Source organism: Hylaeus anthracinus, unplaced genomic scaffold (assembly GCF_026225885.1).
Source record: "Hylaeus anthracinus isolate JK02 unplaced genomic scaffold, UHH_iyHylAnth1.0_haploid 0, whole genome shotgun sequence".
In the NCBI taxonomy this organism is placed as follows: Eukaryota; Metazoa; Arthropoda; class Insecta; order Hymenoptera; family Colletidae; genus Hylaeus; species Hylaeus anthracinus.
Genome location: NW_026533254.1, coordinates 967,028 through 990,505, shown reverse-complemented (window position 1 = coordinate 990,505; position 23,478 = coordinate 967,028). Strand labels below are relative to the sequence as shown.

General features: G+C 33.6%; 1 protein-coding gene across 3 annotated transcripts in view; it reads right to left on the bottom strand.

Moving 5' to 3' along the window:
* The window catches only part of LOC128891698 (myc box-dependent-interacting protein 1), a 73,803-nt gene that overhangs the window by 15,965 nt on the left and 34,360 nt on the right, over positions 1 to 23,478 (bottom strand). The window lies entirely within an intron of this gene.

Below are 23,478 nucleotides of genomic sequence, written 5' to 3'. Positions count from 1 at the left end.
ACTAATTTCAAATCGGTTGCGCCTGTGTGTGTTCGGCCTTAGACGACTAAACCTTCTTCTATGTAGCATGATTGGAGAATCGTGGAAATAAAATGCCTGTGATGTTGATGCGACCTTAAACAAATTAAATATATATATAAAAGAACAAAATTTACTAGTGCTTCAAAGTGTACCAGTTTACACCTTAGACATTTATTCATGAACTAATATCGCTACAAGATTCAAGGAAATCTAAAATAATCGAAGACTGTCGCTACTCATTCGCCTCTCGAGTGCAAAGGATTAACTTCTTCACGAATATTTTGCCATACGTGTACGTTTTCTAATTACACGAACGCTAGAAAGTTCTATTTAGTCTTAAAAGATAGAGAAGTGTTTTCTAAATATGAAGACATATTCTTTTAGAATTATCTGCTCTTTTGAATGCCTGTAAATGAACACCGAAGATCAAAATGTTGGCGACACGACTACTTTTCACGAAATACTTCTGTATTTTTATGAAAAGTTATTCGTCTAGGTCGAATTTACTATGCATTATAGGATTCTGCAAACATTTCTGAAGAGAGAACCACCCGCGGTAAATGTTGTAACGTTTTCTAGTTCGTACAGATCCAGAAAATATTAATTTAGAACGCACGAATTCTGTTTGCCGGCGCGCAGGCTTCGCTCGCTTTATATCGGTGAATCAGGACCGTCGTCATGCGTGCGTTCTGCACGCACGCCACGTGCTTGAATAATAACCATCAAATTCTCGTAACTTGGTTAAAATTCGCCCCACATTGACGAATAGAAAACCATTTTAAAGCTTAATGTTTCTACTTTTCGATACTTTAATCTTTTGTTATTTAAGTTAGTGTTTGGGGGGTAAACTCTGCTCTAAAGAGAGATTTTTTATAGTTAGCAGTTTTCATTAAAAATTAACAACAAAATATACAATTACAGATTGAATTAATTGTTAAATAATTCAATTTAGATTTAAATAAAGTTTGCTTAATACCAAATTAGCAAAAGTCGAATAATTGAAAATACAAAAACGGGAAATTAATGATTAAAATTTCAACAGTAGAAAATTGTCTCCGTTTTGTTAAGTTGCAGTATAAATGAAACATTAAAAATGAAGAATTACTTATCTGGAACATGTAAATGTAATACAAAAACCGATAACGCGTGGCACCGATTAGGCGAATCCCGTAGCGACGGCCCTGACTGACCGAAACATAGCGAGCAATGGCTGTGCAGCGGCAAAACACAGTTCATGCGTTCCGAGTTGACATTTTGTCAAACGGTATGGATTAGAAACCGTTCCAACATTTGCCGCGGGTGGTTTTCTCTTGAGAAATGTTTGCAGAATCCGATAACGTAGTGTAAAATCGACCTAGGTGAATAACTTTTCATTAAAATACAAAAGTATTACGTGAAAGATTCACGCATCATCACCTTTTTGAACTTCGGTGTTCATTTACAGGCATTCAAAGGAGCAGATAATTCTAAAGGAATATGTCTTCGTATTCAGAAAATACTCCTCTATCTTTTAAGACTAAATAGAACTTTCTAGCGCTCCTAGTTTTCAAGTAGTACTACGTTTTCTCTAAAAATCGACCGTTTTTACAAAATCTCGTATTTCTTGAAAACTAAGGGTGATGGAGCAATTTCATTTTCAGATTCGTATTTAGGACGAGAAACCCTATAAGAATCACCTTGTAGATATCGCGGAAAAAAAATCGTGTTGGACAGTGTTATTAGCTGTAGAAATAGAAATTAATTCTATGCCTTTATATTTTATCGTTCATAACGATGGTTTAAGTAAAAATGTTTACTCGTCACTTTGTTACGTTTAATTAGCAACCTTCTATCTTCTCAACTTGATCTGCATTACAATCAATTTATATAGAGTAGAACCTCTTTTATCCAAACTTTGAGAGCTTACAAACTTCTGTCAATGTTCTAGTTTGAGAAACACTGTTGTAAACTATTTACCGAACGCTGTAATCTTTTGATCTACATACCGTGATTCATTGTTATTTATACACAGCAGACTGTGCATTTGTCGATGCATAATTAAAACACACTCTAGACAGAAGCCTCGTAACAATTACGAACCATTTGCGTCGACGCACCATGTGTCGAGTATACGAGCGCTTCTCGCAAAATTCATAACTTCTAAACTAATTAATTTTCGCCCTTTGGCGTAAATACATCAATGAATCTTTATACAAACATTTTATCCGTAATTTCAAACGTGTACAAAATTTCAAATAATTTTATTGAACCGTTCGTTCGTTATAAATTCATAAATAAAGCCTTATTTTCAGCGTTTTTCTTGTAACTCCCTTCTTAAGCGACACATTTTGCGCGGAATACCACCGCTGCAGTCGCGTTAAATTTTGTTCCACAGAACTCTTATTACAGTCTAACATCACTTTCAATTCGTTTCAAAATAGTAATTGGTGTCCGGCTTTGTCCAGCATTACGCGTAATAGACACTAAATTACACCAACGTCACTATTACCTTGTCACTCGTATCCTACACTCGATGCGATCCATCGTTGTTAACCCTGGTACAATTTCTATCGAAGGGGATCGTGGGCACAGATGAGATGCGACGAAACAAGCCAATATACGATATGATTTTTCTTTCTACTGTTTATTTTTGTAATTTTCTTTTTATTTTAATTAATAAGAGAAATACATTAAACGGTGGCCTTTTATAGTAATAATAACAATCTGTGACTCGAGATGCAAATAAAATGAGTATTTCCGAATTGATTAACCATTTAGAAAGCATACAGTACAATTTAATAGTCGCTTAAATACTAATAAGAATTACGGCTCAGAATAAGTCTTCATTGAAATGTTTCGCTTTTATATTACTATAAAAATAATTGCATATATTTCATTTTTTTAATAAAAATATAATATAAATAACGAGGTATACCTAATAAGTTTAGAGAACTCGAAGAGCCAAAATGTTTCGCTTTTATATTATTATAAAAATAATTGCATATAAATAAGTCTTCATTGAAGACATTAATCGTAAGAAATTTTTCTTTTTTTTTTACATCTATTGATTTGAATAACTAAAAATTCATTTCTGCCAATAGTTAAATTAATTATTTATTAACAATACTTGTTGTAGCAATTGTGGAGAGTATAATTTTGCTGTAATATTAATCTTTCGCGGATTATTTTCTCTCGATGGATCCAACAAGTCTTCGAATCGATCGTAACGCTGTTATTTTTTTTTTTTTTTATTTAATAAGCTTAACATCGCATCAACATCATGGATTATTAGCGACTTACAACATATACCATGATTTATTCTTAATGATATTTTTGCTAATATCTCCGAAATTGTAAGAAATATTGAACAATTTTTAAATACAAAATTTAATGGTTTACCGGAGTTATAGAAACTAAAAACTATTAAAAACTACTAAATTTTGTATTTAAAATCTGACGTCGTATAAGAACTTACACTTCAATAAAAGATGACGGGACAAACATGTTTGCAGCGTAATTTTTTTGTTCATATTTAACGTCGCATCAACCTTTGGTTATTAACGACAGTTTCTTATGAGGTTTTCTCCAATGTTAGATGTTGGTCCATACGTTTTCTTGCGTAAATTTTTATTTTCTTCCAAATCCATTACTTTGAAAACCGTGTAAATCGAGGGTTAGGTGACTTTATTTTTAGTATCGCAAAAATTCCTCACGTCGAGGTTGAAAAGTGAATAGAAGATCAACTTGGTGTAAAATGGCCAGCAAAGGAGCGTATAAGCGTAAACGTATTGAAAGTAGAGACGAGTAAAAATAACGAGTTGGCTCGTCGTTCTCGGTTAATGGATTAATAACACCATTGTAGACCTGACATAACCAGATTTTTCTGTGAACGCAAAAAACAACAGAAACTATAATGATACGGAGAAGCGAAGCCTTTGAAGCTTTGAACCGTGTTCCTAATCGACCGATAAGAGGAAAAGGCAAGATACATTTTTCGTGACTTGCAATTGAATTATACTCGAATTAACCCTTTGCATTCGAGAGGTAACTCTCAGTCACCACTAGGTTTTCTTTTGCTTCAATTTCTTTGGAACTCAAGGGCCAATAAAATGATTGTCGTTGAGGCAAAGGTGACCCGATTCTCAAATCTCAAATTAGGGATTTAATTTTCGAAGTGAATATAATCTTAGCATTTGTGGCAATAGAATGCTAAGAAAGCATCTCGAGTTACTGGTAGATAAAAGAAAAAAAGGCCTCGAGTGCAAAGGGTTAACTCTTTGCGATCGAACCACGGGATATTCCCGGTACGAGCGTGCAGACGTAGACGTTATCTAGCCAGTGAAACCTGCTTATCTTATAATTAACGAAGACGATACCTTCGTGAAGAAGGGACGACAATTGTATGTCTCTCAAATACCAACCTCCCACTGCTTGCCATTTCTTATTTCTCTAGTCTGTTGTAGCACCGGACCACTGCTTGTCTTATACTATAATTAGTAATCGTGTAAACACAGGACGAAAATACCATTTTCTCAGTTGGTTTTTTGAATCGTACATTATTATATGATTCTTTCTTTGAATTTTATAACAGATTCGTCGCGTAATCTGCTCATCTAAATTAAAATAGTTTTTGAACTTAAATATAATCTAGAAACTAACTTCTTAGATTTCTACCAATCGAATATTTTTTTCCATGTAAGATGTTGTTTTTGTTTCCTTTTTCCTTCTTGATAAACATTTGAGTGTTTTATTTTCTCCTTTCTTTTTGATAAACTTTTCATGGGCATAGAGAAGGAAACTATGAGTAAATCGATAGAAAATATCGAGCATCGAGAATAATAGATAAACAGCTTAAACTTCTTTGAATGAAATGTATATGTTTCTAAGCGATAGTTGGGAGAACGCGCGCTACCCAAAAATAATTCCAATCGGTACCATGGCTACAGAAAATATAACGGGTTAAAAGAGCCGACTATCGCCAAGCAGCCTCGTTATACCCGAGGATGTAATTACGGTTACATCACGAAAGAGCAATACAGATGTGCAAATTGTAAAGAGCGTCAGTTAATACGTCAGTAATAAGTACCTTGCATCGATTTGTCGTGGAAAGAAACGCGACTGCGAAATGGTTACATGCTCCTGTTTCATTGCATGCACCGTACTTTACGTCCATTTAAGCTTGGAAAGATTAACCCTTTGGACTCGAGAGGTGACTCTCAGTCACCACTAGCTTTTCTTTAGGTTTAATTTCTTTGGAACTCGAAGTGCCAATAAAGTGATTGTCATTGAAGCAAAGGTGACTTGATTCTCAAATCTCAAATTAGAGATCTCATTTTCGAAGTCAATATAATCTCAGCATTCGTGGCAATAGAATACTAAGAAAGCATCTCGAATTACTCGTAGATACCAGAAAAAAAGGCCTCGAGTGCAAAGACTTAAGGATGGAGGTTGTTTATCGAGCCTACTAAACAAAAACTGTTTCAATATTTATATTCTATAATAAACGCGTACTGTTTCCTACCACAATTATTTCAACGAGAAGATATTCTTCAAGGAGATCCATAGCAATGTTCGAGACAAGAGTCTGACATTGCTGTGGTACAAGACATTTAGATCAATTCTTACAATCGAGTCCATTAGGACTACTTAAACGATACGTGTTATCCAGCGTCTTGTGCAACGGATAGAAAAACATTAAACTCTTGTAAAAATAGCTGTACCATTATCGTTACGAAAGAAAATTTCTTACGTAGAGAAAATTGCATAGATTCTCGCGCTTAAAATTGTTTAAAAAATTATCCAGCAGTTCTAATTGATAGAATTATTTGTAAGGTATGCTTAATGCGTGTGCGACGTGTATAATGTGTAGCTGGAGGGGTTTTCAAGTGAAAAAAAAATCGTGCGTCACCTCGACCATAGTTCGATCTCGACTAATTACCGATCGTCGAATATTGTTCTTTTATAGTTCTTTGCTGGCGCCGCGTGCCAACTGTATACATTTCTGTACTACGTCGCATTTCGTATCGATTCCCTACAAATATGTGTGCGTTTTTCGGGTGTTTTAGGGAATGTCTATAATATTAAGATAAAATAGAGAAAAATGTTGCTATTAGCACTATACATGTTTATTGCTTTTGGCAGTTCCAAGTCTAACGTATGCCTAGTCTGTTGATAGCCATTTAAAATATTATTATATTGTTGATTCAACTTTTCCATTTGAAGAATAGATAATTTAGAATTATTAAGAAATTTTCTAAAGTATTAAGGTATTTTCTGCTATGCAGAAGTCTCTTTTCTTTATGTAATTAACATTTATTAACTCATATAAATGTTTGGGAAGAACTATATTTGTAGAACAGTGTTCTATTAACTCTTTTAAAATTATTAATTTGTTTTGCTTTTGACTTTCCAGCTGTTACACACAAGATATTATTTAATTAAATTATTAGTAAATGTAAGTTGGTACAAGTAAAAAATAAATAATTGTTAAAGTCTCAAATATTTTACTTGATATATAATAATAACTAAAGTACTGATATACCTGTTGGAGTTGCATTGTCAAATGAGTTGAATCAGAATTGGAGTTTGTTGGATATGTTTGAGGAAGTACCAGTCGATGACTAACATTGAGCACTCTACATACAGCTAATTAAGTTAGCTCCAATGTTAGATGTTGGTTCATATATGTGCATCTTTAAGTAGCTGGATTATTTTGTTTAAGTTTTCTTTTATGCTCCACGCTTCCTTTAAACTAGTGGGTAGTTCGTATTGTATGCGGAGTAGTTCCGTAATTTTACAGGTAAATGTTATGTGTTCTATTGTTAGAATTTCGTTGCGCGTACGGCAGGTGGGTCTAATGATCTTCTCAAGTAGGTTGTTTATGCGTGTATTTTGTATGTTCAATTTTGATGCGAGTAATTTTGAATTGTTCTAGTCTGTTGAGGTGTCCTGTGGGTGATTGTTCGAAAAAGTCATCTGTTATTCTATGGATTATTCATTGTTTTCCAAATATTGTTCCATTTTTTGTTGATGCAATCGTGTAAGTGTCTTTTAACATCTTGTAGAAGGATCGGTATTTCGTGATTGGTGGTATTATTTGTTGTTTCCTTGGCTGTTAGATCAGCTTTTTCGTTTTCAGGAATCCCTTTGATGAGATGGTATCCATGCTATTGTTATTTTCGACGAATGTCTTTGTTTATTCCAAATAATTACGTTCCGTGATGAAGACGTATGAATACATATCAGATCTCCATAAAAAACTTCAAAAAAGTAAAAGAAATACGGCAAGTACATCAAAAAGGGGAGGACGAAAAGGAGTAATCATAGAAAAATAGAAGATCCCCATAAAAAACTACAAGAAAGTAGTGAAATCAAAATGAGCTGGCAGTATATGAAGGTCCTTTCCAGTAAAGTGCAAAGGCGACACTGTGTAACGCAATGTAAAATTCTGTGCTTTCCAACTATGCGCAGCTAAAATGCTGTGTTCAACAGTGCGGACGTTCAGACCCTAATGACAACTCATGCAAAGTGACTGCTCCGCACTTTGGCAGTAAAATGAAGAAGCTAAATAGCGTATCTGCCACAAACTGGGACTGTTTAGAAATTTGTCTAGATGTGGGCGGGCTGGAAGTCAAATGCTTGGCGTGGCCAGGTAACGACAAGGTGTCGATGAATAAGAATTATTTGAAAACGCTAAATAATGAAAGTGTACTCGTCTTGTCAGAGTTTTAAACTGACAAATTATCTGAAAGTTTGCGTGAGTAAAGGTATCGGCGTCGATGAATGACCTTAGGAATATTTTAAAACGCAATACAATGAAAGTGTACTCATAATATTGTCAAAGTTTTAAATTGACAAATTGTCTGAAAGTTTGCGAGAGAGGAAGTATGGGTATTGACGATCTGAAAATGCCTTCTATTTTTTTGTAATTACTTTTTTTCGTCCTTAACTTTTTCATGTACTTGGTATGTAATTTTTTTACTTTCTGTTTCTATCATTCTATGAAAATTTGCACTCGAATGTCACCTCTGAGGAGACGGAAATGCAAAAAAAGTTGGTAGAAATCAGAGAAGATAAATTCTCTCGAGCACAATACATATTTTCGAAGGCGTACAGTTCCTGGGAGGTTTCCATTCGAGCAGCACGAACAAGTAAATGAAAGATGCATTGCAATAATTTACAGGCTTTTTATGCTACATTATTTAAACCCTTCCCGTGTCATTAAATTCGACGAAACTAGGGCCAGAAACTGATGTTTATGTTTAGCCCGATTATTTGTTTACGAGCCTGGCTCGTGATATTCATGTTTTGGCCCAAAATCTTCATCGCGAGTCAGACTCGTCAAAGTACGTGTTAGAAACCAGTAAGTGAGGAAAAGGTGAGAATAACAGGCTGATAATGAAATGCAGCTTTTAAGGTGAAAATACTATATAAAGGTTTATTGTAATTATAAAAGTACAACGATATGGCGGTTACACACAAGAGCTTCACAGAACAAGTGAAGACAGATGAAACAAATGACATATACATAATGCTTACTGTATCCATTGATACTCTCTCAACAGTACGGGAAGGGGTTAATACAACATGATTCCACTTAGCACATTCAGTAACAAAATGGCTTCGAGTGCAAAGGATTAATAATAAAGTGCTTAAAGTATTGTCGAATTTGACTTATGAAGCTCCCTTTATGTGTCATAATTGTATTGTTCAAGTTTATACAATAATTGTAACAAATGACTCATCAAACGAGTTATTAATTAAAATTATCTTTTACATATTAGTTTAAAAGATCAGAAACTATAGAACTATGGAAAATGAAGTCAGAACTCTTAACCCATTTGCATCACTAGCGCATATATGTACATATATGCGCATTTTGTCTGGCAATTATCACCACAGGCGCATATACATACAATAGGTGTAGAATGTATTCGTACACCGATCAATTTACCAAAAAACTTTTGTGTGAAATTGTACTTTCTTAACTTATTTTTTTGTAATCAATGATATGTTACATATTCTCGAAAGTCTCTAAGGTAGATATAGTCCAAACAACATTTACTAATTAATATAATTTTTTTTTTGTGTATAAAGATTAATTGTAAGATAAGGATAGAATAAGACACGATAAGGGTAATTTAAGGTTAGAGTAAGAATAAGGTGTAAAGAATTTGTAAACGGAAGTGGGGCCATGCAAACCCTTGGGGGTGCATTAAATAAATGAATACATACATACATACATACATACATACATACATACATGCATACATACATACATAGTTAATATAATTTGTGAAATTAACAAAAAGATGCGAAAAGTGGGTAAAAGTAAAGAAGCAATAAGTATTTGTACGATTCTTATGACGAACCATTTACAGTAGGGCTTGTAACGTAAACACATTAGTTTATTGCTCCGTACGAATTAGAAAACATCATATTTCCAGTAAAATATTTTTAAACAGTTGTGCGAATATTTATTGCTTCAACATTTCTATCGATTAAATGTTTTTTTCTTGTTAATTTCGCAATTTACATAAATAGCTATTTTTCTTGTAATCTATCTATTCTAGAGATTTCCGTGAATATGTAGAATGTCATTGTTTATAAAAAATAAGTTAATAAATTACAATTTTACATAGTTTTTTTGGAAATTGATTGGTATACGAATACTTTCTACACCCACTGTATGTATGCGCGTAATTTAATTGAAAACTGTATCCAAATAAAATATTGGCGATAAGAACGAATTTTCCGCTTTTCCGTATGATGCAAATGGGTTAATCATTTATGAGTTTCCAAAACGAATTCCGAACTGTTAATTATTTATGAGTCCCCCACAAAGTGACCTGCAAGCTTTACATAAACACTTTTTGAACAGCTCTCATATCTAAACGGTGAAACGAACTTCATCGTTCATCGTTAGTTTCCTTTACTATACATACATACAAATGTCACGAAGGTTACTCTTTACCGGGATGGTCTTTAGAGCCACGATACGATTCCAATCTTCACAATTTCCACCGAAATTTACGAGGTGTATCTAAAAAGTCTGCGTTCCTGGTTTCCCTGTATCCCAGCCAGTTATGAAAGTCTACCACGGAATGTAATTGACCCGTGCCGTCAAATATGAAAGTCGACGGAAAAAGTTACCGTAGCGAATGTGTTAAAGGAGTTGATATTACTCGAGGCATCTGGGTATAAGTAGTGTCCTTTTGAAAAGCGTACCTAGGTTCCTACGTTTCACCAACGTTGCAGTCAATTTCATCGAGAAGTTTGGTCGGATGGCTCTCTTCCTTTACATACGGTACAGAACGTCTCAATTCACTCTTGCGTCTTAAATATCTCTCATGTTTCTTTTATAATTGAAACAAAATGTCACAGGAGAACATTGTTTGGTTCGAACGGGAAAATACAAATATATTTTTCAAAGCTCATATTTATCGAGATTTTAATCCATCATACGAATATTACAATTGTGATCATTGTACTCCAAAAAACGACTTTAATCTTAAATGTTATGGTGTTTATTTACATGTTACGCTCTTTTCCAGAGAGATTAAACATAAAGATCAATTTATCATCCCATTCACTGCCAGGCAAATGAAGCGTTTTGCCTTGGACGCCAAGATTGAATACAGATGTGTAATTTAGGTTATTATTTTGATAATAAAAAGTGATATTAAATTTGTTGTTCTAAAAAGAAAATTTACAATCTTCTTTTGCAATAATAATTCGTGGCTCAGAAGCATATACATAAACCTTGAGTAATTGCAATCAATTTGAATTACGAGACATCTCGTAGTTGGCAGTGAATACATTAAAGTAGTTTCGTGGTTAGTTTTAAGAATGTTTTCGACTGTATTTGTCGTTTGTGGAATCATGAATTAGCCCAAAAGACGGGGAATAATCATAAAACAGAATAGACAATATGTTATCGAGTAAATATATTTCTTCATCTAAGAAAAATTGCTGTTTATTTATGCGTTAAAATTCGAACGAACATTTTGGCACACCTAACCCTTTGCACTCGGATGTCTCCTATGAGGGGACATCGTAAATCTAGAAAATTTTGTTAGTGGTTATGTGGAAAAAATAGATGCTGGAGCAAATTTTAAAAAAATGTATGTTTCCTTAAAATTTCAAGTGAAAGCAAATCAAAATATGGTGTATATACAGAGATTTAGAGAAAAATATAAGAGCAGACGTTACATGGAAAGAGTGTGGAGTAAAGGGTTTTCTAAAAGAGACTTCAGGTTTTTGTTTTTAATAATAAAATATGCCTGTCAACGTGGCATAGTTGAATTTCGAAATATCCTTTCTTATTCCTTGTACACGTCATACAGGAAACCTCTGTGCAAAATTTCAGCTTTCTAGGTTCAAGGGTTTAGCCTGGGCATTGATATGTCAGTGAGTCAGGGCTTTCATTCTTGTATATTCTTGTACATATATTGTAGATATATTGTACATAGATGTACGATAAAGCTAGGTGTAATACAGAAAACAGCAATCATGCACGTAGATATGTGGTAGCGTACACTTTGATCGGAAACCTGTTCGACTGTTGTGCTATCCACATGAAAGCAAATTAACATGGAAGAGTGAAGACAGTCATTGCATATGCAGGTCAGCTTTTAGCGTAAATGGGTTTACACTGTGTTCCTGCTTGGTGTAAGATATGTGAACTGGCTAACGGTATACACGTCGAACAACGTGACGAACGTGTATTTTTAAAATAGCTAATAATGCTGGTCCTTTTCCAATCGTTTACTAACAAATCCCTATCAACTTTCGGGTATCGTAATATTCATGTAACGATAAGTAAATAAGGCGATTTCAACCCTAGAATTTTTGCTGATTTGGATTTCTGTGGTTCGTTGTAATATCGCTAGGTTTGCAAAGATCCTCACGAGCATCCAAACTGCAGAGAAACAACCATCGCCATAAACTAATTTTTCAAACGAGTCAAAGGAGACACGTAAAACCTTTTTAAGTAGATTTCATTTTCCGAGCGCATTTCTTTTTTTTTTTTGCTAACGAGGAATAGGTAAAATGCAACAGTGTGGTCCAGACAGAGGTAACTCGGTTCGAGCGATCTTATCGTTTCCAAAATAGATGGTGCTCTCTCAAATTTATTAATAGACCAGCGGACGTTGCGAATCTACCGTTTGCACCGCTATTATTGTGCCATGATGGCCCCATTGCGCCATTTCGTAGGTTGCTATGCACTAGGAGCGAATCGTTGCGAATATGTAGAATCATCATTTACGGAAGCGTCGTAGAACATTTTTTTTTTTTTCAAGTAACTAAAACTAGTTTTATTTACGTGGGGTATCGTTGGTAAAAGCGTACGAAGAGTCGAATAGCGTTGGTTTTTCAAGTAAAGAATAAATGTAAGAAATGGAAAATGCCAAGATGAAAAGAAAATATTAAAATGAAGAAAAAGGTATAAATAAAAAAGTACGAAGGTATCGTTTGGTAAGGATCAAAGTAAAATAATGTGATTTATAGAATAGAAAACACAAATTGAAAATGTAGGTTTTCAGACTTGGAATTATTATTATTTTTTTGTAACGTTAATCAATATTAACATTGATAAATTAGCTGAAACAATGGCAGTGAATGTTAGTAATATTTAAATAATTAGGCTTTCAATCTAATTAAATATACCGAGTAACAATAATAATAATATAATATAATAATATGTAGTTTGAAATACTTTTAAACCTATTAATTTCTTGAAATAACTAAACAAAGAAATTTTCTAGCATTTTTTACTTGGAAACCGGTGGAATAAAATTGACATCTTTCTATTCTATCTCTTCTTAAGGTCGTTTCAATGTTAAGAAATGGAAAATGCCATGATGAAAAGAAAATATTAAAATGATGGAAAGGATACAAATAAAAAAAGTACGATGATATCGTTTGGTAAAGATCAAAGTAAAATAATGTTGGAAAAGAAGCACGGGTAGAAGAAAGATTGACTAAATGTCACCGTACGTGGAAAAAGGAGAAAATTACTATAGGAGATTAAATTTCACATTTATTTTTATAAAACACACAAAAAGCTACTTGTCAAATTTCTCGTTGCAGATATTTGGTATTCGTTACAGTATCATGTTAAAGGATATTTCTATTCGCATTCCAAGAATCTTCCGTTCGCTGCACCGTTATCATCCATTGTAGCAGTTCTATACTAACGATATCTGTACAATAATCTCAAAAACAATGGAATCGTTTTTGTAACTTGTCGTTTTTTTCAACAACTCCCGAGTGGTAATTTTGTTTACGCATAATTGTTAATGTATATATAATGTATAAGTACTCCTTTCGCTCGTCGATCAAATTTTACAGCACAATTCATTCATATTTTTTTTAGTTTGCAGTATATTTCAATTTTCTTGGAAAAATTCCAGCTTCCTTTGGCCGAAACGTCGAAAGATTTTTTATTATTGGTATCGATGAAAATTTGCTCGAGTAGAACAAATGTTGGAGTGTTTTCTTTCGTTTTTTTCCACTGTGAAAATGTGTATCGCTAAACATGCGCATACTTTACATACATGCTTATCCCAGCAAACAGAATGAAACGTATACGCATGAGTGTTATCTCAATTTATATTTCATTGGTAAATATTTCATTATTAAGGGGGAAATAGGTTTAGGACTACGCTTTTTTAGTCATTTGCATCAATTTTTTTTAACAAGAAAGGAATGTATGTAATTTAATGAAACTTTGAGAACATCTTATATATATGTTCAAGTAAATATTGTAATTTTTTGGAAGTATTTCCACCGCAAATATGGAAGGTATCAGCTGCCACTATAAGATATCAGTCACCATCAAACGTAGCTGTTTTGTGTACATTCTGGAGGCCACGGTTTTCACCTGAAATCAATAGGTATTTAAATTTACTGTGAAGTCATTCAATATGAACCTAAATTCCTCCTTAAAAAATTGAATACTGCATTTTTAGAGGTGTTCAAACGAAAGAGCATAATGTTTTGCCATTTTTGTACAACGTTTTTCGTAATAAAAAGATACTTTAAACAATGATATTTCTCTGAATGTAGGTTCTTGTAAAAGAAAGACATGTCTTTAAAGTAAATTTAAATCCCTATTGATTTCAGATGAAAACTATGACCTGCAGAATGCGGGTGGCAGCTGATACCTTCCATATTTTCCAAGGAAATACTTCCAAAAAATTACAATATTTACTTGAATATATGTATAAAATGTTCTCAAAGTTTCATTAAATTATATAGATTCTGTCAAAAAAATTCATGCAAATCACTAAAACAACATAAATGTCCTCTTCGATTTCATTTCGAAATCATTTCGAACGCAGTCATTTAAAGACATCGATATTTTCTGTTACACGAAATACAAAATGTTATTTTACTCGAGAATATGATAATTAAAGTTGCAAGAATGAACTTGAAAATTTCAAACGTTCATTCTGATTAGGAATATTAAATAAATTTAAAGACATCAATATTTTATTATACGAAATATAAAGTGTTATTTTACTCGAGAATATGATATTCAAAGTTGCAAGAATGGATTTGAAAATGTAAAATCTTTATTTTCATCAGGAACATTAAATATATCAAATAAAATTGGAGAAGTAAATTTGTTCAAGACAGTAAAGTACACTTAGCACACAATGGTACATTTTACACGTCGATTAGGTTCACTTTTTATCCACTATATTTTGTCAAGCTTCAAGCAACGATATGTCATGGATTCGTTAATTTGGCGATTATTTGCTACGCCATACTTATCGAACAAAAACTTCTCGTTCGTTGTAAAGCTTATCGAACCGATAAAGTTATATGCACAAACCAGCACGCCTACTTTTACAGAATCTGACACGATAAGAAAACCGTTTTAACAAAGGCATAGATTACTTTCTCAAATATGTAACATTTGTTACGTGCATGATAAAACGAACAAAATGTAGCGCCATAGTCTGTTATCGCGGGACAAACATCTTTCTCGTAAAACGTATCATCGAATCAAATGAAACATCTCGTTTCCGATGGGAAAAGAAGATCACGTAACAATCGAAGTATAATTCATAGATACAGTGCACTTTTTATGCATAAAAAGGTCGAAGTAAATTCAATTACTTGGCAATTTTTCACTTTCGATTTTTCTCTTTCGATTTCACTAATAATATGCAGTTAACTGGCAAAACATAAAATATGTTTATTCAATTTTCATTGAAATTTTACTTATTTTCATAAGTATAGATTCTCATATCGATAAACATTCCTTTGGAGCTTCAAATTCTTCTCACTTTTCTGTACGCCAGGTCTGAAGGGGTTACCAAAAATAATTGTAAATACTTGTAATAACACTATGCTATAAAATAAGTCTGACAGAGTCACAGAATCGCATTCAATGAGCTTCGAAGAGTGACTGAGTGTATATTGTAAATATTGTAACCAAATGAAAACAAACAGCTGCTTAGTTGCTTACGTATCAAAGTTTGTACTGACTGTAAACATACATCAACATGACACCATTGAAGAAAAGGAGCTGAGAAAGTGAAATTGTAATCATTCATAGCACTCTATTTAATCTCTCATGGACTTTATAATTGTACTATATGTACTAGCTATGCTCCGCGGTTTCACCCACGTGGAATACTATTTATCTAGAGACGCGGTAGCGTCTCGACGCCAAGTACATGACAAATTATACGCCACCGTGTACACTGGCGCTGACGCTACCACGTATCTTTTACTCGTAAAACTGCGATTCCAACCTAACCCGAAACTTCTGTCATTAATATCTCGTCAAGCCTGTTGTATTTTCTAAATCTAAAGGCATTTTTCTAATGTAAATCGCATATAAGCTTTCTAATAAAACCAAAATCAATCAAATCGGACTATGCACAGCTGAGATATCGTAATATCATGTCATGAATCGGTCAGAAATTGTAGATTTTTCTTTTGATTCTGATTCTTATTCTAATTCTTTTCGTCAACACTTAGCCAATAGGAGCTAAGACCACATTCGTCGATTCGTCGACTCTCGGAATCAGTCGGCAAGGCTCGTCGGTCGGAATTGTAATATGGCTGTCACTCATGCCGCTCGTTCATTTCTAACCTGTAACTGTCAGTTTGCATTTGTGACATTTGGTTTCTTGCAACAAGACTTTCTGACATGCATTGTGCGTACTTTTGAAAACTTAAAGGACTGAAACTGGAATTATAATACAATAAATTTTGCGTTACCAATAGTGTAGACCTCTTTATTCATTTCATACTTCATTTTTAACATTTAAATTTGTTACAAGATTTTCTGCCAGTCGCTATTGAGCATTCACAGCGAACAGACGTGTGCGTTATAGCGACAGTGACCGTGTTTACATTCTTCTAGTACGCGAGTTACTTGTGATTATACCCACTGCTCGAACAATTCGGTAAGAATACAATTTCTACTGACTTCAGTTTTCACCATTCCCCTGTCCCCAGGGAACAGGGGAAAAAGAGAAAAATGAACCCTTCTCCAAAATGACGTCACCAACAGAACAAACGTATGCACAGGCAATACAACAAAATCAATTTCCCAAAAAAGTTCAAGGAATCGTTATGGAAGCTATCGATGGTATAAAAGTTAGAGATTATGCGAAAGCACTATGTACCATTATAGAACCAAAAGACATCAAATTCATTTCAAGAATCTCAAACAACCGAATATGCGTCTACGTCGTTAATAAAGAAATTGTGAAACAACCAACAGATAATCATAAACAGATTCAAGTCCAAGAAAAATTTCTAACAATTAGACCGCTCATAGTCCAAAATAAAAGAGTCATTATATCAAATATCTGTCCTGTAACTCAGCACGTAATTATCGAAGAAAGTCTTAAAAAACTGAACATAACGCTAACTTCCTCAATCTCATTTATCAGAGCTGGTCTCGCAGATGTTGGACTACCACATGTTTTAAGTTTCCGCCGCCAAACTTGTATTAACCCAGAAGATATAAACAAAGTCCCCAACTCTATGCAAATAAATTATGAAGATAGAAATTACTGGATTTACCTATCTACCGATTCGCTAAGTTGTTCTATATGCAAGGAAAAAGGACACATAGCAAAAAATTGTCCATTAACTACAAGTACAAATACACCTCAAACTCCAATGACACAAATTCCTCAAAACCCACACACACAACCGCAACTAAACGACTCCGAAATTCCAAGTAAAACTGTAACAACTGACACACCTATAGACCCTGAGCAACAGATAGAAGAAAATGTAAACATAAACTCTACCACAAACAAACGATCCCTATCCACAACAACCGAGAATACTACACAGCCTTACAACGACACACATTCGGAACATGAGGGAATCGACGATATTACTTTTACTCAACCATGGAAAATTTCCAAACCTGTAAAAAAGAAGAAAAAACTAATCTCTACAATCTCTAACTCTAGCACCTCAGACTCTGACACCGACAGAGAAGAAAACTTTACGGACATCTCAGAATACATCACAAGTAAAACTTCGAACAACTTCCCTCTTGATACTGACCAATTAAAGAGCTTTTTAACAACTACTAAAGGAACTAAAGACCTAATAAACACCGTAAAAGACTACATAGAAGACATTCCAGCACTTGTCAACATGTTACTAGAAATTAATCCCCTTCTCCCATCAAAAGGACTAAAAAATCGCACTACAGGATAGTAACGCAACTAAATAAATACATCCACGAACCAAAAGAAAGAGAGAACTAACGACTCATTCTAAAAAGAAACTTTTACAATGGATACTATACAATGGAACGTAAATGGGTTCTATACCCATAAAGAAAACCTCGAAATCCTCATCAAAGAAAAATCCCCCAAAATTATATGCATACAAGAAACGAACTTCAAGAATCAACATTCCCCAAAACTAAAGGGATTTCAAGTGTTCAACAAAAATCGAAATGCTGACCATGCTAGTGGCGAAGTTGCCACATTTGTTGAAAACGGAATCAAGGCAGAACAAATTTACCTAGGTATCGATTTAGAAGCGATAGCAGTTAGCGTAGAAGTACCAATAAAAACTACCGTATGTAACATTTATCTTCCAAACTCCAAACAGATTACCTTACACGAATTAAATAACTTAATTAAGCAACTACCCCGACCACTCATTATTCTAGGAGACTTTAATAGTCATAACCATATGTGGGGGTCCACGAGAACTGATACTAGAGGCAGAACGATAAAAGAATGGATTGAACTAAACGAACTGTGTCTACTAAACCATCAACTACCTACACACCTAAATATGACAACAGGTACCGCAAGTGCAATAGATCTGACATTAACAAATTCAAATATATCATACAAATTTTCCTGGACAGTGATTGACGAATTATATGGAAGTGATCACTATCCAATTCATATAGTCAATAATGAAATAAAACAGAGAGAAAGATCCTCCCCAAAAAAATGGAGATTAAACGAGGCCAACTGGGAAAAATTCAAAAATGAAATCGATAGAGAAATCCCTCATCTCACACAATTACTAGTAGTAGAAAATCCTGACATAGATGATATAGTAGAAAAATTTACCACCTTAATTATACAAGCGGCAGGAAAATTCATACCTAAAACACATTCGTTAAACAATAAATCTAAAAAAAGAGTTCCATGGTGGAACAGCGACTGTGAACTAGTAATTAGAAAAGAAAAACACGCCTTCAACAGATTTAAGAAACATAAGACAATAGACAACAAAATTGAATTTAAAAAACTTGGAGCAGAGGCCAGGAAAACAATTAAACAAGCAAAAAAAGACTCCTGGATTAAATTCATCTCATCACTGAACCCTAGTGTCCCCCCAGAAATAATCTGGAATAAAATCCACAAAATTAGTGGAATAAATATAAATAGAATACCTGACTTTATGAAAAATACTAATGGAACAATACTAGAGGAAACTAAAGATATCTGTGATTTATTAGCAGAAACATTTGCAAACAACTCGAAGGATAACAACTCAATTAACGAATTTCGAATTTACAAATTAGAGATCGAGAATAATCAAAAGTTAGAAATAGGAAACGACAACACGGAAATAAATCTACCGATCACGTTAATCGAACTCAAAAGTTCCTTAACCAAAACAAAAAACTCTAGCCCCGGTCCAGACAACATTCCTAATAATATGTTAAAACAACTTTCCGAAAAAGCACTGAATTTTCTCAAAATAGTGTACAATATCATTTGGACCAAAAGAATCTTTCCAAAGAAATGGAGACTAGCTACTGTTATTCCAATCCTCAAACCAGGTAAAGATCCGACAAACCCCAAAAATTATAGACCGATATCACTCACTAACAATCTTTGCAAATTACTAGAGAAAATAGTGAATACACGATTAAGATGGATATTAGAAAAAAACAATGTGTTTAATCCTCAACAAAATGGATTTCGCCAATACCGCTCTACATTAGATCATCTCACAAATTTGGAAATAAATATCTGTAAAGCATTAAATAACAAAGAACATATTATCCTGATATCACTAGACATTGAAAAAGCTTTTGAAACGACATGGAGACACAGAGTTTTAAACATCCTCAAAACTAATCAAATTGATGGTAACTGTTTGGCCTTTATAAACAATTTTTTTTATGATCGGAAAATCAAAGTACAAATTGACAATAAACAATCAAAAATAGTTGAATTAATGAACGGAATATCTCAAGGGTCAGTAATAAGTCCACCATTGTTCCTTATAGCAATCAATGATATCATCCAAGTAATTAAAAAACCTGGTAAATGCTTCCTTTTTGGAGACGACTTAACTATTATGTTCACAGGTAAAAAAATAAAACAAACTGAGAAACTAGCACAACAAGCATTAGACAATCTATACAAATGTCCTTAACTTCTGGGTTTAAATTTTCAGAGAAAAAAACCTCATATATGATTATAAATAGACCATCATACTCAGGAATCACACCTTCACTTTATTGAAACAACCAACAAATAAACATGGAATAACAGCAGAAAATCCTAGGATTAATCTTCGATACAAAATTGAATTGGGAACTGCATATTAAGAAAGTGAAGGCTAATTGCCAACAAAGAATAAAAATAATAAAGACACTAGCATCAAAGTCATGGGGAGCAAATTCTGAAATAATACTACGAACATATACACCAATATATGGATCAGCACCTAAAAGATTACTAAAAATCTTAGATCCAATACAAACAACCTCGCTCAGATTATCCTTAGGAGCATTCAAAACATCACCAAATTCGAGTGTTATTGTAGAAACGCGAAATACCATCGGAATACAGAAGAAAACAATTGTCCTTAGCACTCGCTGCCACGAAATACTCAAATCAGAGAAATCCATGTTATGAAACTCTAATAACCCACAACAATCAACAAATATATCTATCTAGGAATACTCTTCCAAAACCATTCTTAATCCGACAAGCTAGATATGCAAGTGACTGGAATCTTACGATCCCACAAATAACACAACGACTACCTGCACCAACACCTCCATGGAAATTAAATAATCCAAACATTAACTTTGAATTAAGCAACTTAAACAAAAAAGAGACATCTGCAATAATATATCGATCCAGATTCAGTGAAATCGCCAATAAATACAGAAATCATAAACACATATACACGGACGGTTCCATAAACAAGGAACAAGGTGGATGTGCAATAATAACAGACAACCAAGAACTGACCTACAAAATTCCCAAAGGAATTTCAATTTTCACATGTGAAGCGTACGCAATCTTACAGGCCTTACGATACATAAAATCCTTAGAACAGAATCTGTCTATTATATTTACCGACTCCAAATCAGTTCTACTTGCTATGGAAGACCTTACAAGTACAACAAAAATAATTCAAGATATCCACGCCGAATTAACAGAACTTCAAATAGAAAAAAATGTTCAACCCGAATTTGTTTGGATTCCATCACACCAAGGAATCGTGGGCAACGAAAGAGCAGATGAGGCTGCAAAAAAAGCCATTACGTTGGAAGAACCATACGTCCAAATATTACCCACATTAAATGAAACCAAAAATTTAATAAAAAAAAAACAGCAAAAGAAATCTGGAACCAGGAATGGACCAACATGCCACCAACGAAGCTACACCAAATCCGAAAATCAACTAGCGATACAACTCCGACCCTACCAAATAGAAGACTGCAAGTAGCAATAACAAGATTGAGAATTGACCACACAAATCTAACTCATTGTTATAAAATAACAAAATCACAGCCACCATCATGCATCTTTTGTGACGAGCCTCTCACAGTTAAGCATTTAATTGAAGAATGTCAAGGAATACAGCACGGTCTTGTAGAGTCCAAACTTTTAAATAATATGCAAATGATTCTCAATAATAGAAACGAATTCCTCAAACTAGTAGAGTTATTAACTAAATATAGAATAATGAACAAATTGTAATTGAATTGTAAATATTTACGTGGTCACTAATAACCTTGTAGTTGATGTGACCTTAAATAAAGTAATTTAAAAAAAAAAAACAAGATTTTCTGCCACGCGTTGTGCATACTTGTGAATTTTATTCTAATACAATAAATTGTGCGTTACACATAGTGGATCTCTTTCTTTATTTCTCATTTCGTGTTTAACGTTTCAATTTCTAGCAACAAGACATTTTGTTATGCGTTGTGTGTACTTTGGAAACATAAAAGACTGAAACTGGTATTATAATATAATAAATTGTAGGTTAGAAATAGTGTAGACCTCTTTTTTCATTTCATACTTCATTTTTAACATTTAAGTTTGTTACAACAAGACTTTCTGCCATGCGTTCCGTGCGCTTTTGAAAACTTAAAGGACTGAATCTGGTATTGTAATATAATAAATTGTGCGTTATTCATATGACATTAATTTTATTTGTAAATAACACATACAAACCTTATTTTACTTGCAAATTAATGTAGAGCTTAACTAAGATAAAAATACATTTGTCTTTTATTATAGTAAGCGTAGAATCTACAATATACATAATGTGTCTGAAGCCAGATATAGGAAAGAGACCAGCTTCAGTTCTTTAAGTTTCCAAAAGTATATAGAACGCATGGCAGGATGTCTCACTGCAAAAAATTTAAATGTTAAAGATGAAGTGAGAAATGAAAAAAAGAAATCAACTATTTATAACGCATAATTTATTGTATTAGAATAAAGTTCAGAAGTACGAAGAACGCGTGGCAGAAGTCTTGTTGCAAGAAATTCGAATGTTAAAGATAAAGCGAGAAATGAAAAAAGAAATCCACTATTTGTAACGCACAATTAATCGTATTTCAATATCAGTTTCAGTCCTTAGAATTTTCAAAAGTACACACAATGCATGGCAGAAAGTTTTGTTGCAAGAAATTTAAATAATGAGAAAATGAACAGAGATCCACTATTTGTAACACATAATTTATTGTATTACAATAATATAGAAAAAGAGAGGTCAGACTTAATCCTTTAATTTCTAAAAAGTACCCATGACACATGACAGAAAGTTTTGTTGCATTTAAATGTTACTGATAAAGTGATTACATTTTTTCTTTCATAAATTTCTTGCAATCAGACTTCCTGCAATGCGTTCCGCATACTTTTGAAACCTTAAAGGATTCAAACTGATCTCCCATTTTCTATTATTTAAAGTCATTTACTATTGAAATTAGCTTTGTAAGAAGAAGTGAGATCCCCATAAAATACTTCGAAAAAGTAAAAAAATTACGCCAATTACATGAAAAAGTGGAGGACTTAAAGAGTAATCATAGAAAAATAGAGAAGATCTCCCTAAAAAAATTCAAGAAAGTAGAAAAAGAAGTGAAATCGAAATGAGCAGCCAGTACATGAAGGTCCAGTTTTCCAGTAAAGTGCAAGGTGACACTGTGTAACATAATATCAAATTCGGTGCTTTCCCACTATGGGCAGCTAAAATGCTGTGTTCAACAGTGCAGACGTTCAGACCCTAATAACAACTCATGTAAACTGACTGCTCCGCACTTTGGCGGTGAAACGAAGAAGCTAAATAGTGTATCAACCACAAACTGAGACTGTTTAGACATTTACCTAGATGTCCGTGGCCTGGAAGTCAAATGCTTGGCGTGGCCAGGCAAGGTCAAGGTTTTGATGAATAAGAATTATTTTAAAATGTAAAATAATGAAAATGTACTCATATTGTCAGCGTTTTAAACTGACAAATTATCTGAAAGCCTGTGAGAGGAGGGGTATCTGCGTCAATGAATGTCCTTAGAAATATTTTAAAACACAATAAAATGAAAATGCACTCATATTGTCAAAGTTTTAAATTGACAAATTATGTGAAAGTCTGCGAGAGAGAAAGTATGGGTATTGATGATCTGAGAATGCTTTGCCTGGCCACCTTTTACCTTTATACCTTTTCACTCTCGTAAAATTAATCTTTTTTCATTCCTACTCAATATTTTGA